The sequence below is a fragment of the Taudactylus pleione genome, unplaced genomic scaffold (assembly GCF_031769625.1).
Source record: "Taudactylus pleione unplaced genomic scaffold, aTauple2 ptg000830l, whole genome shotgun sequence".
In the NCBI taxonomy this organism is placed as follows: Eukaryota; Metazoa; Chordata; class Amphibia; order Anura; family Myobatrachidae; genus Taudactylus; species Taudactylus pleione.
In genome coordinates, this window is record NW_028285232.1 from 766312 (window position 1) to 794230 (window position 27919).

The 27919-nt window shown below is 47.3% G+C and overlaps 1 pseudogene; it reads right to left on the bottom strand.

Moving 5' to 3' along the window:
• The window catches only part of LOC148474561 (von Willebrand factor A domain-containing protein 5A-like), a 562647-nt pseudogene that overhangs the window by 319350 nt on the left and 215378 nt on the right, over positions 1-27919 (bottom strand).

Genomic DNA, 27919 nt, shown 5'->3' on the forward strand with positions numbered 1-27919 from the left:
ATCAGCAAGCTCCCGAAAGAAGCCCATAGGCTTCTATGGGTAATGCCATCAGGAAGATGGCATTTCCCACTGCAACCAATTCCCGGAGTGCATCGCAGTCCGGGGCTTGGTGCATATGAGAAATGTGGTCAAACTCACATTTTCGGGGTTTGACTGCATTTCTCCCCTTCATGCATCCCACCCTCACTTAGACTGGGGAAAGCGAGGGACATGTATGATATATACTGTAACACACATGCTTATATCTCTCCCCGTACACCTCTTGTATACAGGGCCGGCAACAGAAATCTTGGGGCCCGGTACACTCATGCTTTTGGGGCCACCTATACCCTCTCCTAGTCCTTATCCAAGCCCATCACACACACCCCTCTTCCCAGCCCCTATGTCTGTCACTCACCCCTCTTCTCCAGCCCGTGTCATTCACACACCCCTCTTATATCTTACTCAAGTGCACTGGAGAATGCTTTCCATGTTGTGCAAGTTACTGAAACTCTGTAAAGTTGTCACCTGTGAAGTAAGTTCAGACACTGCCAGCTTGAGTCAGGTGATTTTTTTTTTAGTCTTTTGGAAAAGCAGTTTGAGAAACTGATGGAGGAGCTGAAATGAAGTGATTCCACTAAGTATGTCATACTTGTCGATCAAGTCCTACATTCACTTTACCAGAATCCAAGGGTTGTCAGCAGCTTAATATTGGATCAATACATTTTGGCGACCATGCTTGACCCTAGGTTTAAGTCATATGCTGTGACTTTCTTTCCAATTGGCATAGATCTAAAGAGATGCAAAGAGCTGTTGGCGAACACGCTGTCAGCTCAAGCGGCAGATTACATGGGGATGTCTCCTCCTTCAGTTTCTCTGCCGACTGTGGCTGCCAGGATAAAACTCAGCTTTCCTAAGAGACCCACTACTGATGCAGATGAGACAGCACAACATTTAGACATCTGTTCAGATCTAAAAGAAATGCCTAAAATTTGTGACATGTCACCTTTACCATTACTCCATCTTATACATTCACCAATCAAAGAATAGTTGAAGATTATTTTAATGATAGCATCCAAATAGGCGTGGTAGACAGTCCATTTGTCTACCAGCAGAAAAAAAAGGCAATTTGGAGGCCCTTGCACAAACTAGCTTTGCATTGCTTAAGTTGTTCACCCTCTAGTGTGTACTCAGAAAGAGTTTTTTAGCACAGCCGGCAACCTTGTCAACGATCGATGTAAAGGCTACTTCCTCAAAATGTGGAAAAGATGATGTTCATCAAAATTAAATACTGTACAAATTCCACAAGGAAGACTTTTATCGACAATAATGTCAAAATCCAGAGGCACCTGTAATGGTCAATTCCAGCAGGGAAAAATTATTATTGTGTAACGATGATGTTGTACACACTGATGATGAGGGTGAGGATGATAATGGCAATGACAACTTGCCCTTTATAGAGCCAGTTTGTATGTAGAGATCATTGCCAGCTGCCTATTGGTAGCTTGTTTTGTGGGGGCACAAACAAACCAATCACTTCAGCTATAAGTGCCAGTCCTTGTTGCTGGAGTGATTGGTTTGCTAACCTGTGCATGTCCTGCTTAATATACAATATAAGGGTCACGACATTGTATCATTGATGTAAACCACAAGATTAACATCAATTAATCTTGCGGTTACTATGTAGCGGCTCTCACCATAGACGGGCTATGGGGATTTCTCACCATAGACGTCTAAGGGAGACAGAGGCTGGCCGCATTCAGCTAATCAGGGAGCTGCTCCAACGGAGATGCTCCCTGATTGGCTGGCGGCCCCTGCACTGACGGGGCACACGTGTGCCCCGGTCATTTACGCGGAGCAAAGGTATGTGTACACACATACCTTTGCTCAGTCCGGCATGGATCGAGTTTTTTTTGTTTTTTTATTTTACCCCCTGGATTGCCTACTTGGAGAAGAGGACGTGATCTACGCATAGGAGAAGGGAGTATGGATTTTTTTTTCAGGTACACCCCTATGGATTACTTCGGTTAATAGGTGAGTATGTGTGAGTGTGAGTGTGCATGTATGTTTTATTAAAATTATACTTTCACGGTGTAAGTTTGTTTTTTTACGTATTTCTTTAGTTGTGGAACTACAAGTGCCAGCGGGCCCGTAATGCCCCGCATGCTGGTATTTGTGGTTCTCCAAATACCAGCATGCAGGGGAGGCTTGCTGGTACTTGTGGTTCTACAAATAAAGACAATATGGTAAATTTAATTTTACACTTTCACTTTACACTATCAACCCGGCACCCACCGCCCTAGGGTGCCGGGGATAGCCCCGGGCTATCAGTCTAGGCCTGGGGTGCCCTGGAGAGGGGTACCCCTTTATCGGGGGGGTACCCAACTCCCCAGGAATCCCCGGCCTGGACTGACTAGCGGTCAGGGATAATGCTTTGGCCGGGGAAACCGGTGAAAGGTTTTCCCTGGCTGTGGCATTATCCCCCCGCTAGAAAGAGTTCGGTGCTGGTTCAGGAATTTTCAGGGGACCCCTACTCGTTTTGTCCCCTGAATTTCCAGAACCAGGACCAGCTCAACAAAGCCCTGTGCTGGTTCTTAATATACAGGGGCCCCCTACGCATTTTGGCCCCTGTATTTTTAGAACCAGAACAGGCTTTATAAAGCCCGGGGCTGGTTATGCTTTTGGGGAGTGGGTGAACGTTTTTTTTTTTTTAACACACACACAAGCCATCACGGATCTCACTGATCTGTGATGGCTTCTCTAAAACTCGCACCTTTTAATGCTACTCGCATTAAAAGGTGTCAGTTTACATAGTCCTAAACTCGCCTGCACTCGCAAATGCAGCAGCCTCGAGCTGAAAAGTTTGCAGGCTATTGAATTTGCGAGTTTCAGTACAAACTCGCACTTTTTAAAAGTGCGAGAAAGTGCGAGTTTGTACTGTTACTAAAACTGACTACCTATTACATTTGGCCCTATGTGTTGAAGAGATGGGGAAGATGAATTTCCCAGGAGCTTTTACTGTTAATGTACCAGAGGAGTCCCTTATGCACAAAAGCCCCCCAGCAGCCATTAAAGGGGGGGGGGTCACCGTGGTAGCAGTGTGGCTATAGGAGCCATTCCTGTAGGATAGGGATGGGCGGCAGCTGAGAGTCTGATAGTTGCAATAGAAAAGTCTGTAGATTGCTGTCCCATGTGAAAGAGAAGGGGAGCAGAGAGAGGCAGACTGGGTATGAGACACTCTGTATATTGTCTTAGAAGAGACAAAGGAGAGGCAGAGTGCAAAAGAAGTTATGTGAGATGTGTGTGAAGCTGTGGAACTACAGGCACCAGCCAGCATAGGGCTAGGTGGACCTGCACGTATAAAGTGGAGAACTACAGGCACCAGCCAGCATAGGGCTAGGTGGACCTGCACGTATAAAGTGGAGAACTACAGGCACCAGCCAGGGAAGGGCTAGGTGGACCTGCATGTATGAAGTGGAGAACTACAGGCACCAGCCAGCATAGGGCCAGGTGGACCTGCATGTATGAAGTGGAGAACTACAGGCACCAACCAGTGAAGGGCTAGGTGGACCTGCATGTATGAAGTGGAGAACTACAGGCACCAGCCAGCATAGGGCCAGGTGGACCTGCATGTATGAAGTGGAGAACTACAGGCACCAGCCAGCAAAGGGCCAAGTGGATCTGTGTGTGTAAAATGCAAAACATTCATTGTGACTGTGCTTAAAGACTGTGCTGGTGAAGAAGAGTGTGATGTAATGTAACCATATCCATAAGATTGTCATACACCATCTGACATGCCAAGTATCTGAGCTGGAGGGAGAGGAGAAGCTGCTGTAACCATATTCTTGTCCTGTAAAGTCATGTGCAGGAGGAAAGAAATAAAATGGTTTATTTTTATAAGAGAAGGTCTGGCGCCCAAGTTATTCAAAAGAACTGTTGCTGCATGTGTCTATACCTGTATCTATATGTGTGACTGTTATAAAGCCTGCATGGTCAGGGACCCCCTTCTCAGGTATTGCCCACACCCTGGAGAGCTAGCCGGAGGCAATAGGAAGTGTATCACTCCAAATGCACCTATGTACCACACCGCACACTGAAGGGGGGTTACATATGGAATCAGTGGTATCTATACAGTAATAATAAATAATAGAGGGACAGTGGTACATGCATCTTTGCTGCATACGCGGCAAATCGTGCCACGCTTGGCAGGAGGCGTGTGCCCACAGGTGGTACTTGCACTGCATTTGCACCTGTAAACCCATAGGATTGCATGGTGCAATCGTAGTGTGCGCCCTGGCACACCGTAGCATAGGCAGCTGCAGGTAATTGCTTGGTAAGATGCATGCGCATGTTTGTAGCATGATCAGCAAGGATGCAAGAGGACACATCTGTATACAGTAATATATAATAAATGATCAGTGGTATTTGTATCGTAGTAATATATAACAGAGGATCAGTGGTATCTTTAAAAAAACTTTCTTGATTTCACATTTCCCATTATGATCTTACACAGGATAAGAAATGTCATGAAACTACAGTATCTCTGTCACAATCCTGGCTAGTTTTTACCTTTTGTGACTTACCTCTGCCAGCTGCTCCATGGATCTGTGGGCCTGATTCAGAGCTGAACGCTCTGACCAGAGCGCTCGCTCTGAATCAGGGCCCTCCTCCATAAAAATGGAGCGGCCTCCTGGCCGCTCGTATAGCTGTGGGTGACCACCCACAGCTATAGCGAGCGGCCATGATGATGGTCGCGATGGTCTTTGACCATTGCGACCATCGGGCTTGCGACGAGACCCTGTGGCAGGATCTCGCTGCCGAAAGCCCAGGAGTGATTTTGGCTCTATCAGAGCCAAAATCACTCCCACTGACATCATTACTGATGTCAGTGGGGCCGGACTCAAACGGTAGGCGTTCCCATGGGAACGCCTCTGTTTGGCAGCCATGCCCCCGGCACACCCACCAAAGGGGGCGTGCTGTCAGTCACCATCGACAGCACGCCCCCTTTGGTGCGAGACCCCGAGCGACGTATTCCTCGCCGCTCGCCGGGTCTCGCGCATGCGCACAATGGAGCTCTCTCCATCGTGCGCATGCGCATTCAGCAAACATCGACCCGCTTGCTAGCATCCTTTGCTTGCGAGCAGGTCTGAATGACCCCCTGTGTTTGTAATTCTCCTGGGACATCTGCTCTGGTGGAATCATGCTGGATGTGACATCTCTGTGTGTGCAGACTGCTCTCCTCCCCACACTGATTAATCACCTGGACCCTGCTCTGTCTGTGAGCATTGCTAGTCTTAATTGGAATCACAGATGTGGTCCTGTTCTCAAGGGCTGCAGAGATGATTACTCCCCCTGCATGTTGTGCCTTGCTCCACTCAGAATGCCACTGCCAGACCACCTGTCTGTATCCACCAATCGCTGCCAGACTCTAGGTATATAGATCCTCCTCTAATATCACTCAGTGCTTGAACATCTCATTATGTCCCATGGTGTACAACTTGTGCTATAGCTGTACCTCTGAGTACCAATATGTCCCAGGCTCCAGCTGGTTCCTAGACCAGTGCTATCTGTAAGCCTGCTATGTTCAGCTATCCACGCTACCAGCCTCTCACCTACGGGTCCCAGGCCGCTCCAAGTAGCCTCCATGCTACCAGCTTCTCCACACAGCTCCCAGGCCACACCAAGTAGCTTCTACGCTACCATCTCTCACCTACGGCCCCCAAGCCACTCCACGTAGCTACCCAGCTACCAGCGTCTACCCACGGCTATCCAGCCACTCCACGTAGCCACCCAGCTACCAGCATCTACCCACGGCTATCCAGCCTCTCCACGTAGCCACCCAGCTACCAGCGTCTACCCACGGCTATCCAGCCACTCCACGTAGCCACCCATCTACCAGCGTCTACCCACGGCTATCCAGCCGCTCCATGTAGCCACCCACCTACCAGCGTCTACCCATGGCTATCCAGCCACTCCACGTAGCCACCCAGCTACCAGCATATACCCACTGCTATCTAGCCTCTCCACGTAGCCACCCAGCTACCAGCGTCTACCCACGGCTATCCAGCCGCTCCACGTAGCCACCCAGCTACCAGCGTCTACCCACGGCTATCCAGCCGCTCCACGTAGCCACCCAGCTACCAGCATCTACCCACGGCTATCCAGCCGCTCCACATAGCCACCCAGCTACCAGCATCTACCCACGGCTATCCAGCCGCTCCACGTAGCCATCCAGCTACCAACGTCTACTCACGGTTTTCCAGCCACTCCACGTAGCCACCCAGCTACCAACGTCTACCCATGGCTTCCCAAGCCACAACAAGAAGCTTCCACGCTACCATCCATCTGCAAGACCATCTACTAGAAACCTGACCAGCTCAGTCAGCCTTCCTGCCAGTCCCAGTCCGGTTCCTCCAAGTCCACTCACCTCACGGCTCATTAGCTGCACCAAGTAGCTTCCGTGCTGCCATCCATCTGCAAGCTCATCTACTGGTACCCCGACCAGCTCAGTCAGCCTACCTGCTGGTCCCAGTCCGGTCCCTCCAAGTTCCTTCTGGTCTCACTCCAATGCTTCAAGTTTCCAGTTCCAGTCACTCATCACCAAAGGCAGTTGTCACTGCTACCCAATTCTTATATTAAAAGAGCTATTCATGTTATCCATGGTTCCAGTCCAGCCGGCCTCCAGTGTTTCCAGTTCATCACCTGAGACAGGTAACTCACTAGCACCAACTGTGACAATCTCTACATCTGAAACTGAAAAAAAACAATAAATTTTGACCAGGGGAGTAGTGTGGGTGGTAATAGTGAAGCATGAGCTCCAAGCGCCAAAATAGACAGAGGGCGCCATCCAGGATTCCGGAATTCATGGGGCGCTGAACAGTATGACGGCTGCCTGTTAGTTTTATCTCGGTTTGTTTGCTCTATATCCTAAATAAGTGATGGATCAGAGATGTGTTTCTACATTTCAGGCTTCCTCAAGCTGCCCAGATTACCTCCTCTCCAGCCCTCTCTCCTATGTGATCATCTTCTGTCACCTCCCCTTTCCTGTAAGATTGATTACATTCACGCCCTCCCCTCTCTACCCTGTGATTGGCTCTTTGCCCCTGTCCACTCTTATTGTCCACCACCACTCTCTGATAAACTCTCTGTCCCTCCCCACTCCTTTCTTATTAGCTTCTGTCACCGGCCCTCTCTTCTCATTTTCTTATTGACTTCCTTCTGTCACTGGCCCTCTCTGATTGGCTTTGCCCTTCCCCTCTCCTTTCTTATTGGCCTCCGTCACCTCTCCTGTCTGATCGGCACTGTCCTCTCCCCTCTCCTATGGACTTAAAAGTGACACATCTGAGGTAAAGCCCTAAACTTCAATTATAAGGCATAACTTTAAAAAAAGTCACTGCTTTGCTATTTAAAGTAATGAGGTGTTCCCAAGCATGACCACAAAGTGTTAATTGAAAGGTCTTTTAAAAATATTAGGAATATATGCATGCCGGATGTCATTTTAATCAACAGAAGCTGCATCTGCATCTAATTTGCATCATTTTGTGAATAAGATGCATTTGAAGGCACACAAATATGTTTGGGCTACTGTTCAAGCCACGGTATTGTGCGACTAGAAGGGCTGTTTTTACGTGCAAGGAAGTAATAATATGTATGTGGACACATCTGCAGATGGTCCATTATCATTTGAACAGGCATAGCCATCTCACACACAAAAGCAATGCCTGGATATTGTGACCGTTCCCTGCCTGGGTCTAAGAAGTATACCCCAAGCATGTTCAATCGCCCAGACACAACTCTTGGCTGGACACACCCACAGGTGAGGGCACAACAGACTGAAGATAGCAGCTGACCTACATCATCCCAAAGACACTTTATTTGACTTTGCTACAGACACATCATGCAGCTAACACACACCATGGAGCTGAAATCACCTGGACCATATATTCACTCTACATTACATCATACTTGCCGACAATCTGGCTGCTCCTTCCGGGAGGGAGCAGCCAGATCGGCAACACGGGGGGCGTGGCCGGCAAAAGGGGGTGGGTCCAAACGAGGTGAGATCAGTTTGTGGGCGTGACAGGGGCGGGGCCACGCGATCGCGTCATTTTAGCCCCACCCCCGCTACAAAATGCAGGAAAAATAGGCATTGCAAAGCAGGGGGTGGGGCCAAAATGACGCGAATTGCGTCAGCGGCCCCCCCCGCTGCGGGGGTTTATCAGGTAATTCGGAGGGGGGGTCGGGGGATCGGCGGCAGGCGAGAGGCTTGCCTGCCTTTCCGGGGGGGCGGGAGCTGCACCCGTTTATCGGGAGGCTCCCGCCCGAATCGGGAGGGTAGGCAACCCTGCATTACATGCTAAGTATCAAATGTCCCTATCACTTCAATATGAAAACACACTAATGATTAGATAAAGATAACATGGATCAATGACATAGTTAATGGTAATGGTTTGTGTAATTATGTGGTAGTGTGTTACTTTGTGTATACTGTAGCATTTAGTTCTGTTGTAGTTTTGTGTAATATAAACAGCACGCAGTATACAGTATGTGTCAAGAACCATGCCAGCCCTAAGGGTCATGCTGCTCTGTCCTGGCGGGAGTCCCGGCCTGAGGTCTCACAGAAGGTGCTGCTGGTGGGTCCCCAGCGTGATGGTGACACTTGGTACTGCCATGTTGATACTGGTCAGCTAACTATGGGCCTGATTCAGAGCCACTCGTAAGCGGCAGCTCGTTCGCTCCGAGCGATGTTTGCCCAACTGCGCATGCATACGGATCGTTATACGCATGCGCGAACCAGTCAGTGCGGTCAAAATTCATGTGCTCGCAAAATAGCGAATGCCTGCTAATTTGAGTGACAGAATGAGGCGTATGTGGGTGGTAACAGGGGAAGCTGCTTGAAAACAGGGAGTGGAAATCCGATCGCAGGCGTGCTTAAAGGTCAAAACGGGCGTTTTATGGGTGTGCATAATTAATCCAGCAGCGTCATTGACCACGTCACTTGTTTTTTCTTAACTCAGAACTGCTCGCAAAATAGTGGTTGAAAAAACCAACCACAAGAATAGCGAGCAGTTCATACGCTGGTCGATGTACTCGATTAATCTAATAAATAGCGGACATGACGTATGGTGCGAGCGGCCAGGGGGCGTATTTTCCAAATTTACGTTCGCATGTTTTGCTCACTCGTTCAGACTTAGAGGCGTGAACAGACCGCAAAGAGCGAACGGTTCATTTGAATAGCCACCCCTTTTTAGAAAACGAACGACCGCAAATAGCGAGCGGCTCTGAATGAGGGCCTATGTCTCCAATGGGTAACCAGGTCAGCGGCCACCTGACGGCGTCAGTCCCTGTGAGTCACAGGATATAAAGCCTTGCTCCTCTTGGTATTCAGTGCCTGATCTTTGTTGGCTCCCATGCTGGTAATGCTTGTCCCTGACGAATCTAGTTCCAGTGTATTTATTGAAGTCCGGTCCCAATCCGCTTCCAGTGTATTTCCACAAGTCCGGTCCCAATCCGTTTCCAGTGTATTTCTTCAAGTCCAGTTACAATCCTTCTCCAGGTTTTTTCTTCACGTTCGGTTCCAGTCCTGCTCCAGTATATTCTCCAAGACTGTTCTAATTCTTCATCAGTAAATGCTCCAAGTCTGATCCACTCCAGTATCAGTATATGCTTTAAGTCTGTTCCATTCTGTTCCATTTCTGCATCAGTATATTCTCTAAGTCTGACCCATACTCCAGTGTCTACCATACAGCCTGTCTTTGCTCCTGTGCCATTATATGACATTGCCATCCTGGTATATACCATCTATTAGTAGGCCTTATATCAGACCATCTCTGTTTAAGACCTCCCGTACCACCAGAGAGCAGGAACTGGGTCCTCATCTGAGCAATCCAGAGTCTGTTACTTTTGAATTGTGTACACACACCAACCTTTGTCCCGGCACCTGACGTCAAGCCCACAGCAACATGGAACGGATTGGTGACATCAGCAGAAGTCTGGGCACAAGCGGTGTGGGGAGAGCATGGTCTGTGAGTTTTTCATTGTTCTATAAGGTAAGATGTTGTACATTTGTATAATTCCTGACGAAATGTAATACATTTTATAAATATAAATATAATAAATATAATGTTGAACATTTAAGAGGACCGGGACCCTCAATCTATTATTGGATATAAACTGAGAGTGCCAGCCGTATATACTTTAGCTATATATACAGTATATATATATCTGTATATATTGTAACACGGGGTATAGAAATAAGGACTCACATCAGGAAGGTATTCGGTAAAGCAGTGTTTTTAATGGGAGCAGACATTGCACTTTAAAATACACAGGCTTAGCCCTGTACACACAGGCACATAAAATAAGCAGGTGAAAGAAAACATCCCAGCACTCCCAGTGCTTAATGGTTAGTCTGCTGCAATGGTCTGCTCTTCCAGCATAGCCAAAATCATCGTTCCCTGTCACTACAAACCTTTGGCCTACTAACTGGCCTCTTGCCAGCATCAGTGCCCAGCAGACTGGGTGTATGAGAGTTTTAAACTCTTCCTGTCTCTCAGTGATGATCTGCAGCTGGGCCTGAGCAACCGTGAAAATCCAGAGTTCCGCACATCCATTCTATTTGTATTGTACCTGATGAAAATTTGTTATAATGTTGAAACGTTGAACATTTAAGAGGACCGGGACCCTGAATCTATTATTGGATATACACTCAGAGTGACTTGCTGAGTGATAGTCGCATTACTCTCAGCTGGGTAGGTGAGTGTGGCAGGCCAGCCATAAAAATTGCAGTTAGGATAACTGGTAGACCTGGGCTGTTTAGCTTGAGGCTTGGAACCCTTGGAAGAGTAACCCTGAGACCTCAAGACAGCTTGGACCCTGGCATTCCCCTCTGTACAAAAGTAGTAAAAATTAGAAGCTCGCGACCAGGATCACTGAAGGGAGAAAGAATGAATATGGAAGAGCCCCTGTGGCCTACCTAAAGTCTGAGTCAGCTCACCAGAAACAAAGCCAGAGGGATCCCCTATCTGCAACTGAAGGTGTTGATACCCTGAAGGCTAGGGCTAGGACCCCAGTATGTAATGCTGCCTCTCCAAGATAAAAGGCTGCCTTCTTATGTGCTCCCCTAATGCCAATAGCTTGTTCCTATGGATACCCAAGGTAAGGCTCTCCTGAAAAGTGTCTGTCTAACCTCCCTCCAATGGCTTTAGCTACCTAAGCGGAAGTCAGAGCTGGACATTCAATAATGCCTGCAGAATATAAGTCCCTTTTGAGGAAAATTCTAACATCCTGTCCATTGGATCATTAAGGGATGCTATATTTGGACTAGGAAGGATAGAGTTTTTGAGTAGCCGGGCTATGTGAGCATTCACCTGAGGAGAAGGCTCATTATGCCTGGTCTGCAGCAGGTAGAGAATTGAAGGAGGCAAACTGCTTAGAAACCTGGAGGCACCTATTAGGGTGAGCCCACACCTCTGCTAGAAGGTCCACTACCGGCGCAGAAGACAGGAATTCTGCAGAAAATGTCTACTGATGCTTGCTAGACTTAGGGGCCTGTTAGCATCTTTGATGCGGAGAACAGCTCTCACCACCTTAAACAGGGCTGTTACATCTATCTGCGGTAAGGAGTTCTCCGGGATAGAAGATTGTCTCAGCATCTAAAATAATAGACCTAATATCCTAGTGAGCTGAGGAACATCAGAGTCTGAATCATAACCGGACAAGGGCGCAGAACTATCTCAACTGGAGGGTCTGCGTCTGAAGTGTGGTCCATGTCCAGCCTCTGCTGGAAAGATGCAGATACCTGTGCTAAATATGAGAAGATCTGGATCCATAGCAGTCCTAAGGCAGAATGCTATCAGACGGGGCAGCTGGGGGCAGCTGGGACCCTGTAGAGATACTAGTAGGGGGAGCGGGCCCTAGGGTTTCCAGTCCGTTAGCCAAATGCAACATTACCTGTAAGAATGGTAGCCCAAGCTGGTTCCAGGTGGAAGTTATGACTGACTGACCCTCTGGCTGCGACTCTGCAAAATAGATTTCCGGAGCCTGAGGAGAAAGTACAGTTGTACAAGCCCCCAAGTTACGCAATACTGAAGCACCCCCATCTTTGGGTGTTTTGCCCTTGGAAAACATGATATCACAATCCAGGGCAGTCCCCACACACCAGCTAGGTAAACTACTGTGTGCAATAAAACAGGGAGTGCAATGAATGGACCTCTCCACCACAATAAGTGGAGCTTTACAGACAAGGGTTTACTAAACCACTGTAAAAAGGTGAGAAAAACTGTACTCCTAAACAAAAGTACATGCACACAGAAATATTCAATACTGTAACAATGGGAAGTTAATCCTAAAAAATCCAAACCCCACTCAGCAGGAAGAAGCTTAGTTTATTACCTGACCAAAGAGGGAGTTATACAGGGAGACAGGAACCCTTTACTGCTCTCCAGAAATTGACTGAAATAAAATGGCCGCTCAACAGCTCAGTTGGGAGGGAAAGAGAGAGGGCAGTATGGTGAGAGCCTACCACCCCCTTGCTGAACAAGATCCCCTAGGGCAATGGCTGCTTCTATTGCCTGTACCCTGGTGGTCTAGCGGAGGTGCTAGGTGGCCTTGCTGACTGCTGTCAGTACCACTGGTGGTCTCCCACACTGGCAGTGCCAGAAGGGAGCCCCCCTTACCTTCTGATCACTGTCCATGCTCCCTTCCATGGCATCCAGCTGTGGCTGCGGGTCCCTGGTGTGTGCTGGGGGACCAGCCAAAGTCACTGACCCGCTCGCCAGTGTTGCAGCCACCGGCGCAAGAGGGCGGTGGAGCAGCAGTGTGGGTATCCTATAAGACACTTAGCGCTGCCCACTCAGATATAAAAATAAAGAAAATTAAATAAGAGAAGCTTAGACTGCTGAGCAGTCCCTAGAAACAGTGCCTTGCTCCATCAGGACACAAAATGAAACTGGCCTGCCTGGGGCTGGGGGAGGGGTATAGGGGGGAGGAGCCAGGGCTGCTGGGAGAAGAAACTTAACTATTTTGTGCCTGGACTCCTCCTGCTTCACCCTATACCTATGGTCTCTGTCTATGTCCCCTATGGAGTGATGAAGAAATGATTAATGTGACCTATGTGTAATAATGACTTGTAGTTAGTGCAGCAAGAAAGGGCCCCTGTGAGCCTTAGTATAGATAGTGAGTAAATGGAATTACTCTGAAATGGAGATCAAGTCTCTAGCGGGAACAATGAATGTGTAACAATTATTTTAATACATTGATTATCAATGTTACAGATGATTCAAAAAAACTAAGGCCCTGATTCAGAGCCAGACGCTCTGACAGACCGCTCGCTCTGAATCAGGGCTGTCCCTCTGAATTTAAGAGCGGCCTCCTGGCCGCTCGCATAGCTGTTGGTGACCACCCACAGCTATAGCGAGCGGCCATAAAGATGGTCGCGATGGTCAAGACCATCATGACCATTGGGTTTGCGACGAGACCCTTGTGGTAGGGTCTCGTTGCCGCAAGCCCTGGAGTGCTTTTGGCTCTATCAGAGCCAAAAGCACTCCCACTGACATCACTATTGATGTCAGTGGGGCCGGCCCCAGACAGTATGGGAAGGCCTCCGTCTGGGCAGCCACGCCCCCGGCACGCCAACCAAAGGGGGCGTGCTGTCACTCACCATCGACAGCATGCCCCCTTTGGTGCTAGACCCATACGGGTTTTGCGCATGCGCACGACGGAGCCGGCTCCCTCATGCGCATGCGCATTGGGCCAACATCGACCCGCTTGCGAGCACTCATCGCTCGCGAGCGGGTCTGAATCAGGCCCTAATACTGCTAAATTAGGATATTTACAATGCAATTTACTATTTATCTGACAATGGATAGGGTCCATTAACTAACATAAGGTGAATAGGAGAATATGATTGTAATTTATCAAATAAACCTAGCTTATGGAAAACGCTCCTCATTTAAATCTACCGGTATTATTAACAGACCTGAGCATCAGATATGAATCTGATAGGTCCAGATAATCACATACTATTGTGTGCAAATTAATATTCGGTCTATTACTCCAATATATAAGGAGAATACAAAAGTTGGATTTCACAAGATAGTGAGAGACCACTAACTCATTGAAGAGAAAATATATATCCGAACTGGATCATTTTGAGATATTCGGCTAAATGTAGATGTAATATATATTAGGTTTTAACAAATCCCAGTCTTTATTTAATATATATGTAATTTATCTTTCTTTACTGTTATATTGAGTATACATTTCATTTATATTTCTTTACTGTTATATTGAGTAATAAAATTAACAAAATAATTACTAGCAAAAATCTTTTATCATTATTATTTGTTGTTTATATTGCAAAATATCTTCCATTTTAAGATAGCTCATTACACTTACCCTCAATAATTCCTTAGGATGACTCTTGTCCACAAATCTTTGACAATATATATCTGCGTGTTCATCAAATCTTGCACCTTACTGACTGTTTTGATGTAACCTAACATCTAAGAAGATGGGAAATTCCTTTTCCACTAATTAAGATGGCAACTATTAAAATGGATGTAGCTATTATTATCCACATTGTTAATAAATATATAACTAACTTTTTCCATTCGGTCCAATTTGCTGTATCTAATACTAGATCTAAAAATTCAATATTATTTTCCAGATAATCAGAGGTAAAATAAGAGTTTAAAATCATTGTAATTAATAGGGATCGGTATGATTTACCATCCCGACAGCGGCAGCCCGACATGGGTGAAAATCCCGAACGGTGATTAAGATAAGTAACTCTAATCTTTTTCCCCCACTAACCCTAACCCTCCTTTAGGGGTGCCTATCCCTAACCCTCCTCCCCAGTGCCTAACACTAATCCCCCCTCTAAGTGCAAAAACCTAACCTCCCCTTCCCTGCTGCCTAAACCTAAGTCTCCTGAGGGGGGGTACCTAACCCAACCCCCCCCAGGGGTGCCCAACCATGCTTCCAAAGGACATTTTTTTGCAAATGGGTTATTTTTCTCAATATATTTTTCTGACCAGTACTGTACCTCATGCAAGTTTGCTAAATATGGTGCATATGTGGCCCCCATCGCTGTCCTACAATGTTGTAAAAAGAATGTGTTCTCAAATTTAAAATAATTATTTTTCTTTTATGGATTTTGGGTGAAATATAGAGTATGGGTATTCTTGGATGTTCACTTCATAATAACCTATGGTTCTCATTATTTATACATCCTTCTACTAAAACATTCTGTAGCATATTTTCCATTTCTTTTATCAATCTTTCACTTGGATCCTCTATTAAAACTGCATAGGTTTCTTAATCCATTAGCAATCTATATGCTTCTTTACCATAATTATTCTGGTCCAATAAGACAATCCTCCCTCCCTTGTCAGCACTTTTAATAATAAGCCCTTGGTCTATCTCTAGAGTTTACAGAGAATCTCACTTCTATCTAGATTATCATTTCTCATTTCTCTCTTCTGACTTAAATTATCTAGATAGCTCTTTATTAATTCAGAGAATGTCTCCGCATAACTCCCCCTAGATTATATTAGGTAATATGTGGATTGATGTCTTAAGTTCGTATAGGTAGAATTTATCTTTATTTCCTCCTCTATTCCCTGTCTTTGTTCTAAATGTTTCCTTTTTATATCCATCAGTGAATTCCTCTCTAACATTTGAGTTCCCTGTCTTTCTCTATTGTGCATTTTCCTCTGATAATCTAAAAAATCTCCCTCCTCAGTTGGGGCTCTATTTACTACAATCCGCATATTGAATGCGGATTGTAGTGTGATATTACCGAGTGAATTCGCATTGCGAATTCAGGCAATATCACAGGGATTTACTATAAATCCCTTGCAGGGACAGAGCTTGTGATAAAGCTCTGTCCCTGCTGATCCCATCCGCAATCTAGTCGCAGTATTTTCAGAAAATATACCGCGACTAAGAGCCCAGCATGCGCCGACCCACCGTCGCTGCTACCCCCCACCGACGCTAAGCCCTGCCCCCCCACGATCGCGGCCCCCCGCGACCCCCCCTCCCCCCGCCTCCCTTCATTACACTTACCTGCATCCTCCTGGCCTCCGGTGATCTTCTCCGGGCTTCCCGATCAGGTGATCTCCCATACTGCACTGGGACCCGATCACCTGATGACCGGGCCGCAGTGCACTATGGGAGACCAGCTGACCAGAGAGGAGCCATCACCGGAGGTCCGATCACTGGTCCCTGGATTCAGGTAAGTAAAACAGAATGTTTCAATTTTTTTTTTTTTTTTTTTTACAGCAATCAGCTTGCGTTCTGTTTAGACCACATAGCTGATTACTGATACCGGCTCCCGCCTCTGCTCTCCCCGTTAGAGCAGAGTGGGAGCCCGGTAACCGGGGGAGACCCTGGATAACGCCACCTCCAGGTGGCGTTATTATCACAGGGCTTCCCCCGGTAATTTTTTACAATTTATTTTTAGTAACTATGGTCGGATCACATTTCCCATTACAGTTATGGGAAATGCGATCTGCTTTACTAAAAATAAGTGATACCTAGGGGTTGGAGTACAATTTTACTAATTCTACTCCAATTGCCCTTTAATAACTACAGGTGAAACTAAAATAATGTGAAAAGGGTGTGAAAACACCCTTGTCGTGATCACAGGGGCGGGGCTTAGCAAAGAAGGTGGGCTTAACGGCGGCCGGTCGGCGCATGTGCGGGCACTTGTCACAGTAATTTTGCAAAAATACCGTGATAAGTGTGCGAAGGGGATTCGCAGGGACAGAGCTTTATCGCAAGCTCTGTCCCTGCAAGGGATTTTTAATAAATCCCTGTGATATTGCCTGAATTCGCAATGCAAATTCAGTCGGTAATATCACACTACAATCTGCATTCAATATGCGGATTGTAGTAAATAGAGCCCTTGGTGAGTTGAAAATCTCATATCTATTTTTGGTTGAAATATCTCTCCTGTAATTCTTTTCTATGTTGTACTTCTTATTTTTATGATTAACCTTTCTCCAGGCATATTCCCTATTTGTCATATATTTTCTTTCATCAGCATTATCCTTCTTGGGTTCATACAATTTTGTCACCTTATTGTTTTGTATAGTCCATAAGGTCTTGTTTGGATTTCCCTACTTTTGTATCAATTATCTCACTTTCCATTTTTATATCGTTTTTTTCAAGTTCTTTAAATTCATCTAGCCCTTTGACCAGTTCAAGTTGTTTGTTAATATTGGCTAGTTCTTTATCTAACTCCACTAGTTCTTTCTTTTCATTTACATCACTAAACAAGGGATAGGGAAAAGCAGGAAAATAAATCTTTATATCGTTGCAAACAGCTAATACATCAAATATAATGTTAAAATATAACTTTTATTATAATGCCGTTTAAAATTATAATCCAAATTTCAAAAACGCATATCAAACAAATGAGAAGCAAGCGAAATAAAACAAAAAAGAGTAGAGTGTGTAAGAAAATACTGTAAATATGTGTTTAAAACAATTGTTTTGCTTGTGCTCCTTGTTCTTTATTATTTATACTGTATATTAATTCGTGCCACATATGTCGTAATCATACATACTTATTGCATATGGAAACTCTGTGGGGTCTATTTACTAAGCAGTGTTAGCAGACAGAGTGAAAAGTGATAAGGTGCCAGCCAAACAGCTCCTAACTGCCATGTCACAGGCTGTGTTTGATAAATGACAGTTGGGAGCTGATTGGCTGGTACCTTATCACTTTTCACTCTGGCCCTGATTCAGAGCCGGACACTCTGAATCATGGCGTCTTTTTTTTTTTTTTTTTATGGAGCGGCCTCCTGGCAGCTCGCACTACTGTGCGGCCAGGATGATGGTCGCGATGGTCGCGACCATCGGGCTTGTGACGAGACCCTTGTGGTAGGGTCTCATGGTCGCAAGCCCCAGAGAGCTTTCGGCTCAAACAGAAAGCTCTCCCACTGACATCACTTGTCAGTGGGGCCACCCCCAAACGGTAGGCGTTCCCATGGGAACACCCGTCGCTATCCGGGTTTCGCGCATGCGAACGACGGAGCCGGCTCCGTTGTGCGCATGTGCTCTGGGCCACCATCGACCTGGTTGCGAGCGCTCAGCACTTGCGACCGGGTCTGAATCAGGCCCTCTGTCTCCTAACACTGCTTAGTAACTAGACCCCTGTGTCTTATAAAGGTTCTGTACTGTATATCTGCTGTACCAATGCAAATATTAGTTGTTTCTGATCCCAGAATAAGAAGATATTTCACACTGATTAGTTCTAATAACATAAATTTCTTTATGGGTAAAATCAGGCTGAACTCTATTACTTACTACGTACTTCTATTCAAAGCTCATCACAATTGTTTCCCTATCCCTTGTTTAGTGATATATATCAAAATACTATCTTTGGTAGCACCCCTTCCTATAGGACTCTGAGTCACACAATACACTGTTCTACCATATTTAGACGTATCCTTAGGAAGGTGAGGTCATTTTACTATTTGACATACATTTAAGATCCAGTGCAGTGGGAACATCTATGGTTTCATTAATTTACAATAAGCTGGCCACAGACATAGCGATCTGCACACGATCAGCCGATGTGTACGATTTCCCTAGAAACTCTCCCCGGCAGCTCTGCACACGATCTGGTGTCCAATCTTCATACGATCTCTCCTGCAGTCAGACTGTCACAGTGCATCGTGTCCTAGATGGACAGATCTGCCCTACTGCACGGCAGCTCTGACAATGCGACGGGGGACCAGCGGGGACGCGCATCGCATCGTGATTGTGAGTGGGGACTCATGATTTACTCTCAATTTGGCCATATTGTACACGATCTGTCGTTCCAATGTGTCGGCATCGGCCAGATCAGGTAAAATATCGCTATGTGTGTGGCCAGCTTTAGTTTCATCAGCTCAAATGAACAACTATCTAGTATTTGAAACCAATTTGTTATAACCTCCGTATTAGCTCTTCTAAAGGTACTGTAGGGTTTTTAGTCAGCATCAAACCTCTGGGAATTCTACCTACTGTACTAGATCATTCTCCATAGAGGTTAATTCCCAACAGACTTTCAACTCCTATGTATACAATTTCTCCAAGTAATGCATCCGAATACTTGAATAAGTTTGAGGATAGATAAGCACCCTGTTTGATATGTAATTTTGTTAGGTAAGTTAAGGGTTAAAAATAGCCTGGTGAGGGGAGACATCTTCCTCTTTCCAGTTTATTTCAACCAGGCTGGCTAAGTGACATATGTATTGTATTTTATATGTCTGTCTTTCTCTTCTTCTTTCACATTTCACACCCCATTTATTTCCCCTGGTCTATCACCCTCTCTGTCTCCAGTTAATTTTATCTTTTACTACCTTCCTATTTCTAATTTCCCCCCTTCCTTTCCTTTCTGCACATGTTCCATACTTTTCTTCCCCCTTCCCCTGCTTGTGTATCCATATAGTCCCTGTTACCTGCCAGTGCCCTCCCTCCCTGTCATTTCCAGATACACAGACCCCGTGTCCCCCCCCCCCCCCGCGGCTGCCAGGCCTCTCACCTCCGTGGCTGCTTCCCCAGCCACGCGAGGGCCATGGTCCGCTCAGGCGCAAGGCTCCACCTGCCTGCACTCCCGCTGCCGGCTCTCGATTGCCGCCCCCCCACAACGACCACCCCTTCCCCGCGGCCGCCTGCTCTCAAGCGGCAGCGATATTAGCTAGACGGCCCCCACTCCCCGTCTCCCCTCACGCTAAGCGCGGCCATCCCGCTCCCTGCACCGGTGGCTAGCTCCACCCACAGGGTTGCGGCGGCCATCTTGTGCAGCCAGGCGCCGCATGGTGCTCTGCCGCACCCCTCCGACCCCCCCATGCCCCCACTACTTAAGAACAGGGGGGCACCTCCCTGCACAGCCTCCCCCCTGCTCTGCCAGCACCAGAGACCCCCTTGGTGCGGTGTCCCCTAGCGCGCCACCCACCAACTTGTCCCCTTTCCCCCCCCGCACCCTGGGGTGGGGGTTACACCCCCCCTTGCATTTAGGGGCGGCTGGTGCACAGCACAATAATCCTGCCCCATTCAAGCCTACAATGACGCGCCGCCGGGCTGACCCCCCCCCTTATTTCCCTGCCACCGGGATGCTGCACATAAGCCCAATGCATTTTTCAGCCCCTTATCATCCGCCCCGCTTATGCACTGCCAGCCACTGCCCCCCACTCTCCTCCAGTTCGCCCCCTCCACTGCTAACGCGGCCCCCCCCCTTTTTTCCCAGGGATTGGCGCATCACTACAAGGCGCAATAGCTATGCCCATACAGCCGCATGCCACTACAGCTGTTTTCCTGAACCCATACATGTTTCCACCCCCTCCTCACACCCCTCCCCCCAAAACCTGATCCCGTACCCCCGCTGGCTACAGCATCTCCTGCTCTTTCTTCTGCGGAGGGACTTTGTTGCGTGGGTTTCACCGGATATTTTTTCGAGCCCCCAGGTCACAGTTTTTTGAGCGTCTAGGACCATTGTCGAAGTCCAGCGGACAGATGGTGCTGATGTCGAATCAAGTCGTGGTGGGCGAACCGCGCAGTGAGGGACTGTTGGCGAACACAAAGGAGCCAGTGGCTGGGTCTTCCACGTCAGGATCAGGTGAGCATGGTGTTAACCCATTTGCGCAGCACACATTCCCCTTCCACTGATGATTCTAGCGATTCTTCCAGTTCATTTGTAAATCCGCACAAGCTTAGGCGTTACTTAGTGCAAATTTAATGGGTAGCAAGAGTGCCCTTAGAGATTTAACACAGTGTCAGCAATTGAGGTACCGGATGAAGCGCGGGTTATGGTTCACTGAGCGAATACGGCTATCCTTAAAGATTTAAAGTAGGGAGCGGTTAGTGAAGAGTAAATTTGTGGATATGTTTGTGATAACGGCTGATGCACGTAGGTTTAGTTCAGGCTAAGTCAGCAGGAGTAATGGCGGGGGCCTTCGGGTATGTTATGTTTTTTGCGGCGTGCTACCTTGAGTCCAGACACAACAGGAGGGACAGGCAGTGTTTTCAATTAGGTTTCAAGGATGTTGAGGTTTGGTTTGCTCGACCAACTGCCTAGCTTGCCTGCGGAATCCTCGGTTGGTCGGAAGCAGCCCTTTCTGGCCTGCCCAGATCTGTGGGCATCAGCCGCTGGTAGTGCTACGCGTGTAATAACACGCAGGGTCATATGGGGCAGGCTGTGGATACAGTCATATCTGCATGCTCTGTGGGAGCATTCATCCAGCCAAGGTGTGCGCGTTGGTCTGCCGCACAGGGTCAAGGAGAATATTGCAGCAGCAGCGCAGAGGTGTTCAGAAAAGCACCGTCATTTATTAATTTGGGGGTTTTTGGCGTGGGATTGCATTTATCTTTGACACAGGAATATCCGTGGTTTCTGAGAGGAATCTGAAAGCGGAAGTCGGGTGGGGGCCCATGCGTGGCCCCTTTTGCTCCACCCAGTTTTGGTACGGTTTAGGTGCACCGCCTTCAAGGGGGTGTCGTAGAAGGAATTGGGTAAATTGGGGTTGTTACAGAGTCTCTTACATAAATGGAAGGGTTCGGCAATCACACAAAATATCTGTCAGATCACTGCGCCATTTAACAAACGGGGGGAGGGCTCTACTAGCTAAGGCAGATATCGCATCTGCTTTTTGTCCTTTAAATATTTGGGGTTTGGAGTTGCAGGGCTCAATTACGTTACACAGAGGGAAAGCCCTTATGGCCTTGTGGTTAAGATGACTGTTTATACATGGCGGCCGATTGGCTTTTTCATTTCATGTACTTTAGTTGAAGGTTTTAGTTACTTTTTGCAGTAGTTGTCCATGCGGGTATTGGGACATACTGTGGTGTCCCGCTACCTGGATGTTTTCATGTTATGGGGCTAGTAGATACCAGAGTTTGCCAGTATTCAATTAATTTCCTTAGTTTAGTCGTTATGGGAGCCCCGATGGCTCGTGACAGGTAAGAAGGTTCAGTTATGCGCATTATCTTATTTGCGGATAGAAATCGATACCTTGATAGGATTATGCCGCTTGCCTATGGCGAAGGCGTGGCGTTTTGGGGAGTTGCTAGAAGCATTTCATTTTGGCAAAAAAAAAAAAAAAAGTTTCGCTAGTACAGTTGCAGTCGCTATCGGGCCCCCTCAGTTTGGCATTTAGAGTCATACATAGGGGTCGGTTTTTCTGTAGACGGCTAGAAGGAGCCACAGCAGGGGTTAGGAAGCCTCGTCACCTCATATGTGTCCCTCTGGAGCGGAGTGGACATGCTGTGCATTTGTTTGTTTTTTATGCGCAAATTCAACGGAGTACAGTTCTGCACACGTCACCCGTAGCCAAGTCCGAACTTAGACCGTTACGTATGCATCCTGTTCATTAAGTGGTGCATTTGAAGGGGAGTGTGGCACGGAGCCTTGGCCGGTTTCCTGTGGGGTTCAGGGCCTAGACAGGAACATCCTTATTCTTGAGAATTTTTCAATTGTAGTGGCGGTCGAACTGTGGTCCAGCAAGCCTTGCATTAGGCAAATCCTGTTTGGTGATAACTTAGGTGTGGTATAAGAAGGCTCTAATCTAGGACGGACTTGGATCCGGCCTCGCAGTGGTTAGGCATCTATGTGTTTAAGGAATATTGAGTTTAGGGCACGGCATGTTTCGGGCGTTGCTACCAAGATAGTGGACATCTTATTTCGTTCAGTAGGACATGTTTCATTCGCTCGCGCCTCCTGCTAATTTACATGGTTTCTCCTTCCCCTTCCATGCCTGGCGGATTGTCACGCCGGCATCCAGGGACTAGCACGGAAGTCATGGGCACCAAGTACATTAAGACCTACACGCTAGTTTTGTGCGATTGGCAAGGTGTTTAGCTTCCAAGAGCGGGCGGTTTCAGATGGTTAATGATTGTATGGCAGAGTTTGTCTGTAGCTGCTATGACAGGGGTCGTTCCAAGGCGGCTTGTCTCCAGCGTTACCCAGTATAATTTTCCAAGTTGCACGTTTGGTGGATCCTAACAAATTATTTGTATTAAACAAGGCATTTAATAGGGTGGGCAAGAGAGTATTAACAAAGGTATTTAATAGGGTGGGCAAGGGAGCGTCCTAACAAAGGCGTTGCGCGGAGCCCCATCAACGCAGCCCTATTACAGGATTTGATTGGGCCAGTAAAGGAGTGGCTTCGGTCAAGTGCTAGGCGCCTCCCCCCCCCCCTTTTTGGTTAGCATTTTCATTAGCTTACTTTAGGGCTTTTAGAATGGGCGAGCTAGTTGCTGCTACTAAGATTTCTGCGCTATCAGGTTTAATGTTAAAATAAGGTGGTTATCAAACCGGTATTGAGCTTGTGCTGAATAGATGGGTCTAAGACAGATTAACTGGCAGGGAGCGAAGGATTTCTATTCAGATGCATGCAGATCCAGTGATTTGGCCAGTTGCTCTTTGGGGTACTTTAATAGGGTTTGCCCTCCAGGTGGCGGGCAGTGGTTATCCATGTTAATCTAACTCCCTTTTGTCCAGGTCGTAGTTTACGAGGGTGTTTCAGAATTATATTATAGCTAGGGCAGTGGAAGTCGTATTTAAAACAAGTAGCATTAAGTAGTTGCGCTCCTTGCGAGTTTGTTGGGAAACCCAGGGGCCTTATGCCTACTGCCGCTAGGGATTCTGAAAGGATTTTCAGCTTTTGCCCTCAAGGAGGTTTTGCTGTTTTTCATCTTCAGATGGGTCACCCAACTATTTGTTTCCCTTTCCTTGTGGTTATATTATTGTTGTTATTATACATAGCAATTTCTGTTTGTATTAAATACCAATATCTGTCTGTATAAATGCCAATTCTGTATAGGTGAACTTTCGGACAGGGTTGTCCGTGAGTGCTAACTGTTGGGTGTGGGAAAATTCCTATATTTACTGGGCTAGCCAGCACCCTTTGGAGTTACATGCCCAATTTTGGTTGTGAGTGCGTAAGTGGCATTGCTTAGGATTACGAGAAATGCACTGTAAGTGCCTGCTAGATGCCCCATGGGCAGCAGAGGAGAAGTTTGGGGCCAGACTTGGGAGGCAATGATTTGGTCGCGTTCGTGGGTATTGAACAGATATGGCCATTGCACGCTTGTCATTTAGCGTTTGGTGGACGCGTCATACAATACCCAAGTTTATGTCACGGGGCAGAGAGCTTGCATAGGCCCGACGGGGTACATCTCACGAGCGCGCGGCTAGAGCGGTTGACCGATGACCTCTGCAGTTTTAATTTCATTAAGAAGGTCACAGTTTTGGTGGCGGGCCTGGTTCTGCGAACCAGGCTTTGGCGGGAAGCAGTGCTCATGGGCGGCCTATTATTAGCGCAGGAGTGCCTGTGGTAGCATTCTTCCTTTGAGAGCGGCCAGTTTGTCACCGCCTAAAGGGGGGACATGGTCATTGTTCCAAGGGAGGGACCAATGCTGTGCCAATTAGGGAAGGATGGTACTGCCCCAGGTCAGTCTGTGCAGGGCGGGGATCCGCCCCTTTTTATTTGTATTGATATCCACTGGGCTGTGGCCTTGGAGCACTGCTTTCTTCTTGCCACCTATTCTACAATTTCAATTTGATCAATAAATTCTGGCTGTGACCTCTTTGAATTCCATATACATGTGTCAGTGTGTTTATTTCTAGGTTTAGGATTAAGTTAAGTTAACAAAAGGGAATAATAAAACAAATGGGTGACTTAATCTTTATTGAATCTAAATCCATATTATCTCCTATCTGTTCATTGTTATTCTTCTGATCTCTTCAGTTACCAATTTGAACTATGGCCCTCATTCAGAGCCGTTCGCTATTTGTGGTCGCTCGTTTAAAAACAAGGGGTGGCTATTCAAATGATCCGTACACACATTGCAGTCTGTTCACACCTCTAAGTCTGAACGAGCGAGCAAAACATACGCTCGTTTATTTGTTAAAAACGCCCCCTGGCCGCTCGCATCCTACGTCATGTCCGCTATTTATTAGATTAATCGAGTACATCGACCAGCGTATGAACTGCTCGCTATTCTTGTGGTTGGTGTTTGCTACCACAAATTTGCGAGCAGTTCTGGCTATAAAATAACCCAGTGACGTGGTCACTGACGCTGCTGTTTTAAATATGCACACCCATAAAACGCCCGTTTTGACCTTTAAGCACGCCTGCGTTCGGATCTCCACTCCCCATTTTCAAGCACCTTCCCCTGTTACCACCCACATACGCCTCATTCTGTCACTCAAAATAGCAGGCACTCGCTATATTGCGTACCAACGATTTTCGGCCGCACTGACTGGTTCGCGCATGCGTACTAAAAACCGTACGCATGCGCAGATGTGCAAACATCGCTCGGAACGAGCGTACTGCCGCTAACGAGCGGCTCTGAATGAGGGCCTATGTGTATACAACATTTTAAGCCATTGTAAAACCAGTCAACCAGGGACTAAACTCAACAATATATAAAATAAAGTTATATGTAAATGAAAAACAAAATGCAGCAAGCAACATAAGGATAATTTAAAGTTAGTAAAAGATACTGTATCACCATGCACAAAGTATGTCCATGCAGCGTTCGTAGTTACAGGTCTGGACATAGATGAGTCATTAGGCCATGATTGGCCAATGGAAAGGTTTGAGCTGGTGACCAGTGAGCACAGACCACACCCCCTGATGAAGTCATTATGTATGAGGAAATGCATTGGGTGTGTGGAGGACTGATGTCACAATGACATAAGGAAGTAGGAAGTGGGACAATACTGCTGGTAATTGTGACTGATACTTGGATAAAGGTGCCAAACGTACTGACTGAGGCTAAAGTGCGTGACGGTGTTTCGGGAGGCAAGCAATAACATTATTGATATACCGTATATACTCGAGTATAAGCCGAGTTTTTCAGCACAAAAAATGTGCTGAAAAAGTACCCCCTCGGCTTATACTCGAGTCAAGTGTAGCGCTGACCAGACGGAGTTCGGTCAGCGCTACACATTGCCAAACACACAGCCGCCGGAGCCGGCAGCTGCGTGTTTGGTGTAATCAGCAGCCGCTGAGAGTCTGTCAGACTCTCAGCGGCTGCTGCTGCTCCCACTGCGGGAGCCATCTTCCGGCTCCCGCAGTGGGTGATGGGAGACACGTCGTCATGACGACGTCTCTCCCATGCAAAGCGGCCGGAGGAGCGGACAGCGGCGGGACCAGGAGAGGGAGTTTAAGGTAAGTGTTTATTTTTTTTTTATTCTTTTCACGTCTCTCTCTACTAGGGGGGGGACTACAGGGGGCACTACCAGGGGGCAATGACTACAGGGGGCACTACAAGGGGGCATTATCAGGGGGCACTACCAGGGGGCGATGACTACAGGGGGCACTACCAGGGGGCGATTACTACAGGGGGCACTACCAAGGGGCATTATCAGGGGGCGATTACTACAGGGGGCACTAAAAGGGGGGATTACCACTGGGGGAACTACAAGGGGGGGATTACTACAGGGGGCACTACCAGGGGGGGATTACTACAGGGGGCACTACCAGTGGGGGATTACTACAGGGGGCACTAAAAGGGGGATTACTACTGGGGGTACTACCAGGGGGGGATTACTACTGGAGGCACTGAAAGGGGGGATTACCACTGGGGGCACTACCAGGAGGGATTACTAATGGGGGCACAACCAGGGGGAATTACTATTGGGGGCACTACCAGCTGCTGCCATTTCCCACACTAGGCTTATACTCGAGTCAGTAAGTTTTCCCAGTTTTTTTGGGAAAAAGTAGGTACCTCGGCTTATATTCGGGTCGACTTTTACTCGAGTATATAAGGTACCTTTTTTTATGAATTTTAGATGTACGTGCAATATTTTAGTTTTATAAAACTGTGGCTGATTTTACTTCAATATATTGCGCCCCTTTTTACTGTTTTTACTTAACTGTCTGAACTATCTGTAGGTGAAGTTATAAAGGGAGCTATATATATATAATATACACATTACAGCTCCGTCTCCTCACCACACATTCCAGGTCACTTACCTGTCTGGGGTGATCTGGTCTCCCGGCTGATTTGTAGATTTTCATTAGAGGCTGAAGAATTTCTGTCCCTCCAAGGTTGGCCTCCATCTCATTAACCTTCTTCACAGCCTCCTCCATGGATGTCTGTGTGTACTGCACACTCTCCCTGAGGGGTACCAACAATTAGCATGTACAGTACAGACGCAGTATAACAGGGGCCCTCCCATGTACAGCCACAGTATAACAGGGGCCCTCCCATGTACAGCCACAGTATAACAAGGGCACTCCCATGTACAGCCACAGTATAACGGGGGCCCTCCCATGTACTGCCACAGTATAACAAGGACCCTCCCATGTACAGCTACAGTATAACGGGGGCCCTCCCATGTACAGCGACAGTAAGACAGGGGCCCTCCCATGTACAGCAATAGTATAACAGGGGCCCTCCCATGTACAGCGACAGTATAACGGGGGCCCTCCCATGTACAGCCACAGTAAGACAGGGGCCCTCCCATGTAAAGCAATAGTATAACAGGGGCCCTCCCATGTACAGCCACAGTATAACAGGGGCCCTCTCAAGTACAGCTATAGTATAATGGGGGTCATCCCATGTACAGCCACAGAAAGACAGGGGCCCTCCCATGTACAGCAATAGTATAACAGGGGCCCTCCCATGTACAGCTGCAGTATAACCGGGGCCCTCCCATATACAGCTGCAGTATAACAGGGCCCCTCCCATGTACAGCCACAGTATAACAGGGGCCCTTCCATGTACAGCCACAGTATAACAAGGGCCCTCCCATGTACAGCCACAGTATAACGGGGGCCCTCCCATGTACAGCCACAGTATAACAAGGGCCCTCCCATGCACAGCTACAGTATAACAGGGGCCCTCCCATGTACAGCCACAGTATAACGGGGGCCCTCCCATGTACAGGTATAGTATAACAGGAGCTCTCCCATATACAGCTACAGTATAAAAGGGG